Source organism: Neophocaena asiaeorientalis, unplaced genomic scaffold, assembly GCF_003031525.2.
Source record: "Neophocaena asiaeorientalis asiaeorientalis breed wild unplaced genomic scaffold, Neophocaena_asiaeorientalis_V1.1 scaffold29, whole genome shotgun sequence".
Classification (NCBI taxonomy): Eukaryota; Metazoa; Chordata; class Mammalia; order Artiodactyla; family Phocoenidae; genus Neophocaena; species Neophocaena asiaeorientalis.
Window position 1 is genome coordinate 1,545,163 of NW_020174423.1, and position 10,000 is coordinate 1,555,162.

Below are 10,000 nucleotides of genomic sequence, written 5' to 3' on the forward strand. Positions count from 1 at the left end.
AAAAAAAAAAAAAGAGACGGGGATGTTCATAACACCTTACAGAGTGCCTGTGAATGTGTAAGCCCTCTTACATAGTATATGAAATATATATATATATATATGATCAACAAGGTGCCTGGCATACGATAGCAGCTCAATAAACATTAGGATGGAGAGACTAAGAGTCAGAGAGGTGAAATAATGTGCCCCCAAATAAATAGCTCATAAGCAGTGGAGGCAAACTCAAGTATATTTGGTTAAATTCAAAGCCCACGTTATTTCCATTGTGCTCATACAGTTGTATTTTACATAAACTCTAATCAGGTAGTCCCCTCTGCTCTGCTCCCTCCAGCCCTCCAATCTCCATCCCCAATTCTTACTCATGTTACCAGGGAAGTCTCTGGAGCCAGAGAAAATCGCAAAAACAAGAGGGCTTGCCTCCACCATCCTGTGCTCAGCTTCCCTGAGAGCCTATGGATGGCTGAGACCTGGCAGGCCGGACTGCGGCATCTTGGCAGGTCAGACATACAATTCTGTACCCCGCTCTGCCTCCAATTTCCAGGGGAAATAATAACAATAATAAAGAGGAGAAGGATAGGAGGACAAACATTACAGTGGCGCCTTCTACGTGCCAGTCAGCGCTCTAAGCTCTTTGCATTATTTCATGTACTGCTGACAAAAGCGGGTGATTATCCTCATTTTACGAACGGAAGTCACTGACACAGAGCCACACAGTGCATTTTAGCCTGGCCCTCTCTTACTCCAGAGCCTAAGCTTTTAACCCTTATGACCTAAGATGGAAAAGAAATGTCATCATATCATCAAGAAGAAGCATAAGAATAGCTAGAGAAAAGCAAGATTGAAATATCAGAATAAATATCATTTATTATTTCTTCTGATCATAAAATATCATGAAGAAATTGTTCAGAAATTCCCACACTCTTAGTAAGGCCCTCTGTGGGGTCAGTCAGGGGCAACTGCCCTGTCACTAGGGATAAGAAGAGTATGGGGAAGACGTTATTGGAAAAACCACCCTTCAGGACAGGAGGCAAGAGAACTGGAGAAAGATAATGACGGGCCCAGAGAAAATGGCAGGAGGGAGGCTGCCTAGTATTGAGAACAGGAACGAGGATCCTGGAATCCAGGAAACTTAGGCTTGAAATCTGGCTCCACCGTGGGTTTACTGTGTGACCTTGGAAAAGTTACCTCCCCTCTCTGAGCCTTAGTTTCAGATAAGTATAAAAGGGAACGAATAGGACTTCCCTGGTGGCGCAGTGGTTAAGAATCCGCCTGCCAGTGCAGGGGACATGAGATGTTAAAAAAAAAAAGGGAAGGAATAATGTTGACCTCGTTGGGTAAGTTACAGGATTTAAAATGAGGGTGTTTGTAAGGGACCTGGCACGCATTAAGAATTTAATAAATAATGAATCTCCTCCCTTCTCCTAGGGATTAGAGAAAGTAAATTCACTTTGCTTAAATGCATGTAAAAGGCTTCAGATTGCTTCTTAACAATCAGGATCTTTGTTGGTGAATATGCAAACCAAAAATAAAGAGAGGTTAAGAAACCTTGGCCAGTGGCATCCCTATCTTTCCTTAAGATCAGCCTTATCTCTAGTGTCTTCCACCTTAGGAAAAAGCAGAGGCTCCTGTTTGAGACGCTCTGTCTCCAGTGGTGGTAAACCCCCTCCTTCCCTGACTCCAGCCCATGCTGGGCACCGAAGGAGCTTGGCGTGGAAAGTCCTCCTTCTTGGGGATCCCTTTGTCATTAGCACAGAAGCCAAACTTAAAAGGAAGGAAGAGGGTTGGGGGGTGGGGAATGGTGACGTTGCAGCTTGGTCTTCCTGTATGCTACGAAATGTGCAAAAAAAAGAGCAATTCATAAAAATTCACACTGATTTCAGAATCCAGAGGCGCTCCGTTCAAGAATCGTTCAGGTCAATAACGTATTACTGTGATCATTTTATTGATACCCTCTCTCATCAATACAAGCTGATCACAGGTACAACTCACTGAAACATTTACGTTCTTAGCATACATTGTGCTTTTCATTTACAAGTATAAGAAACAACTTTGGCTACTTTTTTCCAATTGCAATTGTTTCTTTGGACCCAGATGCTTTAGTCACTGTTCATCTCTGCTTGTCAGAGAGCTTTCATTAACTCCTGTCTTCTGGCTAATTCTGTCTTAGCAGACCAGTTGGATTCCAACAAGCTTCCTCGAGTCCCTCAGGGATTGGTGTTAAACCCTGTGCCTCTCCCTACCGTATGGTGCTGTGGGAAGCTGGGAGAGCCCTGCATTGCCCAGTGGTGCATGTTCTGCTTTCCCTCTTTTCCCTCTCACATTACCCAAGGCAAACATCTCAAATGGACCATTTAACCCCCGCCCCACACTTCCCTTCACCTCTGTTTGATCTCAGCCTTTAAAAAAAATTTTTTTGAGTCATTCAAATTGACTTATTCAAACTGACAAAATGCAGTTTTATACCACTCTAGCCCCCAAACACTGTAGGGATGGTCTTTATCGTTGTACAGAATAAAAAGGAGAAGTGGGCTTCCCCGGTGGCGCAGTGGTTGAGAATCTGCCTGCCAATGCAGGGGACACGGGTTCAAGCCCTGGTCTGGGAAGATCCCACATGCCGCGGAGCAACTGGTCCCGTGAGCCACCATTACTGAGCCTGCGCGTCTGGAGCCTGTGCTCCGCAACAAGAGAGGCCACGATAGGGAGAGGCCCGCGCACCGCGATGAGTGGCCCCCGCTTGCCACAACTAGAGAAAGCCCTTGCACAGAAACCAAGACCCAACATACAAATGCAGTTTTATACCACTCTAGCCCCCAAACACTATAGGGACGGTCTTTATCGTTGTACAGAATAAAAAGGAGAAGTAAAGTGATTCAAATGGCTGTTTATTTAGTGCAGGAGGGCTGGGGTGGGGGACAGGCTTGGGCCTTGGCATTCTATCTCCTCCCCACTTCATTCCTCTGCTCCTAGACCTTAGTACTTGCCCTCTGGGCAAGTGGGCTCATTATTTCTGTGGGAAGACAGACTGCCGTTCATTTGGCCCACACTTTACTTTTTTTTTAGATAACTAAATATCTAGATTTTAGCCTGATTGTAGCTTGGAGCCAGATGGTTGGTCTGGGACCCACAGGTGTTTGCATGCCAAGGGAGGGAAAGGCCAAGGCTGGGACGTGTGTGGATATCGGACAGAAATGCATCTGCTGGTGCCTTTCGGGATTAGACAAATACACGCCAATTTACCTCCAAAAGCTTGTGTTTTCTCCAGCACACTCATCTCCTTGAACTTAACGCCAGGGTTGATGGAATACCAGGAAGGGGTTACACATTATGGAAGTGATTCTTAACTCACAGAAAGAATTCAGGACACAACAGCCACAGTGCCTTTGCTTTTCTAAGATGCCCAGATGGTTGTGGGAAGAAGTACCTATGGAATAAAAAACGATTCCACCATCACCAAGAACCCATCAAATATTGACTAAATAAATGATTTTCAGCCCTCACTATGCATGGGGTTCCCCTGGGGGTGATAATAAAAGCATGCAGTTGTCCAAACTCTGTCCCAGGTGTTCTGATTCAAGGGCCCCAGGCCTAAGTATGCATAAAAAGTGTTTCGGGACTTTCCTGCTGGCGCAGTAGTTAAGGATCCGCCTGCCAATGCAGGGGACAGGGGTTCAAGCTCTGGTCCGGGAAGATCCCACATGCCGCGGAACAACTAACCCCGTGAGCCACAACTACTGAGCCTGCATGTCACAACTACTGAAACCCGCACGCCTAGTTGCTCCACAACAAGAGAAGCCACCGCAGTGAGAAGCCTGCGCACTGCAAGGAAGAGTAGCCACCGCTCACCACAACTAGAGAAAGCCTGCGTGCAGCAATAAAGATGCAATGCAGCCCCAAAAAAACTCTTTAAAAAAAAGTATGAGTATTTAATGAAAAATTTCACGTTTGTTCCCTTTTTCTTTTAAAGTAATTTAAAATATTTGAATCTATATAGGCATTTAGTCTTAGATTAACATGTATTTATCATTATACTTACTCCATATCCCCTTGATGAAGAACAGAGCTATTCCAGCTGGAAAAATAGAAAGCCATATGAGTTTCAATAAGAACAGAAAGGCATAATAACTTAGTCACCTTCAAGCTTCCTTGTCTAACTTCTATCCTCCTATCAGATAACAGCTTAAACATAATTTCCTCAGGGAATCCTACCTCGGACTCATCAGCCAAGTTTAGATCTTTCCATTATGTCCTTCATTGCACTATAGTATCCTTTGTACTGTAAGGCTTGATATTATTTTTGTGTATGTCAATGTCCTTGCTAGATTGTAAATCCCATTTGGAATGTAGGATAGAAGCTATGTCTAACATTTTCTGCAGCATCCTTAGGACCTAGGACATGGCTTAAATCACAGATGATGCAATTGATAAATATTTTCTTGGTAAATGTAAATGCAATGGCTGTGTGTTGTCAGTGAACATTCTTCCCCAATCTCTATAACTTTAACATGTATATCCACTGTCTTTTGTACAGAACGTTGATGTCCAGAGTCAAATACTTTCCATTCCATTTAAAGGAAGAGCCTAAAATATGTATCTTCCCAAAAAGATTATAAAATATAATTGCAATTCTATTCTTCTTTGTATTTAGCCTAAAACATGAATGTTCCTTCTTTTGCCAAAGTTGAATATAATCCACAAATTATTTTAAACTTCATTTACAAAGTGGGTATATTCTTAGCAGACATATTGATCATTTTTAGTCCTCTTTTGAGACAAAGGCTGAGGTTTTTTGATTGTTAGTTTTTGTTTTGTTTGATTGCCATTTTATAACAAGCATTCAGCAGTTGCTCAATAAAAATTAATTTCATTTTCCCTAAAAAAGAGTACAGACTTAATGGATCTCAGCCTCTTGTGACCTTGGGCAGATTACCTAACTTCTCTGCCTCAGTTTTCTTACCTGTAAAATGGAGTCAATGATAGTACCAGCATCATAGAATTTTTGAGATTGAATGAGCTAATCCATGTGAACACTAATTGGCAATATTACAAGTGCTCAATAAATATTATCTATTATTATTATGACTCTAAGACTCCTTCCTTTGACCTAAGCTCATTTAACTGCAACTACCAACCCCTCCCTACCTTCAGGTTCTACTGTCTCATTAGCTGAATAAAATTTCCTATCAAGGAGAAGAGCAAGCTCAGCTGGTGTTGTGGAGGCATGAATGCTGGTGGAATCCTGTTAGGAAACTTACTTAAAGGGGCAAAATCTAGATGTGGAGCTGTCATGCTCCCACATGGGGCTGCCGTAAACTACTTGCTCAAGAAAGAGAACAATGTAGGGTCCCCCGTTAGAACACTATTCTAAGATTTTAATTGCCTTCTTAGAAGTACTAAGCTCATCTTTCCTCAAGAGAATCAAGCATTCTCTCTAAAATCACATAGAGCAGGATCATCTCAGCTTCTGCCACCCACTCAGTGCTACTAAATTACTACAAGAAACACAGGGAATGCTCTAGGGATCCTGATTCCCTAAACTAGGCCATATTCTCCAATACAGTGCATGCCCTGGCTCTTCCACTGCCCAGCTGTCTTCCTGTCCAGGATTATATTTCTGAAAGAGTCCCCATGACTGTGAAAGAGAATTGCTGTTTATAGTAGCATGATTTCACTTCTCTCCTATTATAGCCTTGGACTGTTCTTCAGCAACCAGAGAAAACAGGTCCAATGCTTGGGGGACTAATCCCTACTTCAAATAAGTCAAAATTGGACTTTTTTTTTTTTTGCGGTTCGTGGGCCTCTCACTGTTGTGGCCTCTTCCGTTGCGGAGCACAGGATCCGAGGCCATGGCTCACGGGCCCAGCCGCTCCGCGGCATGTGGGATCTTCCCGGACCAGGGCACGAACCCGTGTCCCCTGCATCGGCAGGCGGACTCTCAACCACTGTGCCACCAGGGAAGCCCTCTCCTTTTAATTTTATTGAGGTTTGTTTTGTGGCTGTATTGGTTTGTTTTGTGGCTGCCATAACAAAATGTCATAGACTGGGTAGCTTAAAACAACATGAATTTATTTTCTTGGTTCTGGGAAATCCAAGATCAAGGTGCTGGCCTATTCAGTTCCTGATGAGAACCTTCTTCCCGGTTTACAGGTTGTCACCTTCTCCCTGTGTCCTCACATGGTAGAGACAGAAAGCACGAGCTCTCTGGTATTTCTTCTTTTTTTTCTTCCAGTTTTATTGAGGTATAATTGACAAACAGCCCTGGATAACTTTCAGGTGTATAGTATAATGATTTGACTTCGATACATCATGAAATCATGACCACAATGTTTAGTGAATATCCATTGTCTCATATAGATACAACATTAAAGAAATAGAAAAGATTTTTTTTCTTGTGATGAGGACTCAAGATTTACTCTCAACTACTTTTATGTATAACATACAGCAGTGTTAATTATATTTATCATGTATATTACATCCCAAGTACTTATTTATGTTATAACTGGAAGTTTCTACCTTTTGATTGCCTTTATCCAATTCCCCCTCACCCCACGCCCTTCCTCTGGAAACCACAAATCCTGATCCCTTTTTCTATGAGTTTGTTTATTTGTTGTTTTTAAGGTATAACTGACCCTCAACACTATGTTAGTCCCTGGCACAGGACCTAGTGATTCGATACTTCTATACATTTTGAAATGATCACATGATAAGTCTACAATCAGTCATCATACAAAGGTATTACATAGTTACCAACTATATTTCCCACACTGTACATTTCATTCCCATGACTCATTTATTTTGCAGCTGGAAGTTTGTACCTCTTAATCTCACTCATCTGTTTCTTTTCTCTCTCCACCTTCCTCCCCTCTGACAACCAAACATTTGTTCTCTGTATCTATAACTCTGTTTCTGTTTTCTTATGTTTGTTCATTTGTTTTGTTTTTTTAGAGTCTACATATAAGTGAAATCATACAGTACTTGTCTAAATTATTTCACTTAGCCTAATAGCCTCTAAGTCCATCCATGTTGTTCCAAGATTTCATTCTTTTTTATGGCTAAGTAGTATTCCACTGTATATAATACTACATCTTCTTTATCCATTCACCTATCAATGGGCCCTACAGTTGCTTCCATATCTTGGCTATTGTAAATAATGCTGCAGTGAACATAGGGGTGCATATATCTTTTCAAATAGTAGTTCTATTTTAATTTTTTGAGGAGTCTCCAAACTGTTTTCCATAGTGGCTGCACCAATTTACATTCCCACCAACAGTGCACAAGGGTTCCCTTTTCTCCCCATCCTCACTGACACTTGTTATTTGTTGTCTTTTTGATACTAGCCATTCTGACAGGGGTGAGGTGATATCTCATTGTGGTTTTGATTTGCATTTCCCTGATGATTAGTGATGTTGAGCATCTTTTCATGTGCCTGTTGGTAAAAACTCTCAAAAAAGTGGGTATAAAGGGAATGTACTGCAACACAGTAAAGGCCATATATGACAAGTCCACAGCTAACATCATACTTAACAGTGAAAAGCTGAAAGCATTTCCTGTATGCTCAGGAACAAGACAAGGCTGCCCACTTTTACCACTTTTATTCAACAAAGTATTGGAAGTCCTAACCATAGCAATCAGATGAGAAAAAAGAAATAAAAAGAATCCAGATTGGAAAGGGAGAAGTGAAACTGTCACTGTTTGCAGATGACATGATACTATACATAGAAAATCCTAAAGATACCACCAAAAAAACTATTAGAATTCATCAGTGAATTTGATAAAGTTGCAGGACACAAAATTAATATACAGAAACCTGTTGAATTTCTATACACTAACAATGAACTATCAGAAAGAGAAATTAAGAAAACAATCCCATTTACAATCACATCAGAAAGAATAGAAAACCTAGGAATACACCTAACTAAGCAGGTTAAAGGTCTGTACACTGAAAACTATAAGACACTGATGAAAGAAATCGAAGACAACACAAACAGATGGAAAAATATACCGTGTTCATGGACTGGAAGAATTAACATTGTTAAAATGACCATACTACACAAGGTAGTCTACAGAGTCAATCTCTATCAAAATACCAATGCCATTTTTCACAGAACTAGAAGAAATAATTCTAAAATTTGTATGGAACCATGAAAGACCCCCAAATAGCAAAAGCAATCCTGAGAAAGAAAAACAAAGCTGGAGGTAACATGCTCCCTGATTTCAAACTATACTACAAAGCTACAGTAATCAAAACAGTATGGTACTGGCACAAAAACATACACGTAGATCAATGGAACCAAATAGAGAACCCAGAAATGAACCCACACTTATATGAGCAGTTAATCTGTGACAAAGGAGGCAAGAATATACAATGAAGAAAAGACAGCCTCTTTAATAAATGGTGCTGGGAAAAGTGGACAGCTACATGCACATGAATCAAACTGACCTATTTTGTCACACCATATACAGCAATAAATTCAAAATGGATTAAAGATTTAATGTAATACCTGAAACCATAAAACTTCTAGAAATAAACAGGCAGTATGCTCTTTGACACTGGTACTTCTTATAAAGACACTAATCCTGGGACTTTCCTGGTGGTGCAGTGCTTAAGACTCCACTCTCCCAATGCACAGGGCCTGGGTTCGATCCCTAGTTAGGGAACTAGATCCCACATGCATGCCGCAACTGTGAGTTTGCATGTCACAACTAAGGAGCCGGTGAGCTGCAATTAAGGAGCCTATGAGTTGTAACTAAGGAGCCTGCCTGCCGCAACTAAGGATCCCATGTGCCGCAACTAAGACCCAGTGCAACCAAATAAATAAATAAATATTTTTAAGAAAAGGGGAGGGGGTAACCTTCTTAGCCATAAATATGGCTGTAACCACAGTTTAGAATATGTCATTAAAAAAAAAAAAGACACTAATCTTATCAGATCAGGGCCCTACCTTTATGACCTCATTTAACCTTAATTACTTCCTGACTCCAAAATAGCTGTGCTGGGGGTTAGAACTTCAACGTATGAATTTGGGGGTGGACATAATTCAGTTCATAGCAGTGGCCTAGCATATGGTTTATCCTGGAGAATGTTCTGTGTGCACTTGAGATGATGTATATTCTCTTGTTGAGTAGAGTGTTATATAGATGTCTATTATGTCTATTTGGTTTATAGTGTTTTTCAGGTCTTCTATTTCCTTTTGATCCTCTATGGATCATTGAATCCTATAGCTGACTTTGAAGAATACTTCAGCTGTGTGAATCATACAGGAGTTCAGCTTCTAAGGATTGTTTCTATCTATGAGGTTATGTAATCACAGCGTCACTGTAAAGCAGATAAATAACGATATTAGTAATACACTCTTCATACATGGACAGGTATAGGTCTGGAGTGATTAACTGATGGATGCAGAATCACAGTGAATGAGTGGCTGAGCAGGGACAGTGATCAAGTCTTTTGACTTCTCCCAGTGTTACCTTTCCGTCAGACTAAACTGCCTTCCTTATGAACCACTTACAAGGTAGCAGATGTGCATAGTGTGTGTGCTCACACATGCACGTGTGTGTGTATGTGTGTGAGCGCACATGCAACAGAGACAGAGACAAAGTGTACTAGGCAGGTGCAATCTTAAATTTTTGTTTATCCTGGAGCCACAGTCAGGTTTAATCATTCTTGGAATTCTTGTACATGAACAGGGTGTAGTGTGGACTCATTATTTACACAACATTCTCCTCTCCCTCTAGCCCGAGGGAAAAAGGGGCTTTCTCTGGAGCCAGTAGAGACCCTTCCCCCACCCCCTTATCTTTCCTAGCTGAAAGCCCACAAGCATTCCTGCTGCCTTCTTGACAGATAAGCTGCACATAGCTTCTCTCTTCTGTGCTGCCTTCTTGGACTGTTCTATGGACGTGACCTGGGTGTCAGACTGACCGTTAACAAGGCAGATAAGCTGCACATAGCTTCTCTCTTCTGTGCTTCCTGCCTTCCCTCGTTCTCACCTGGCTGTCGACATAG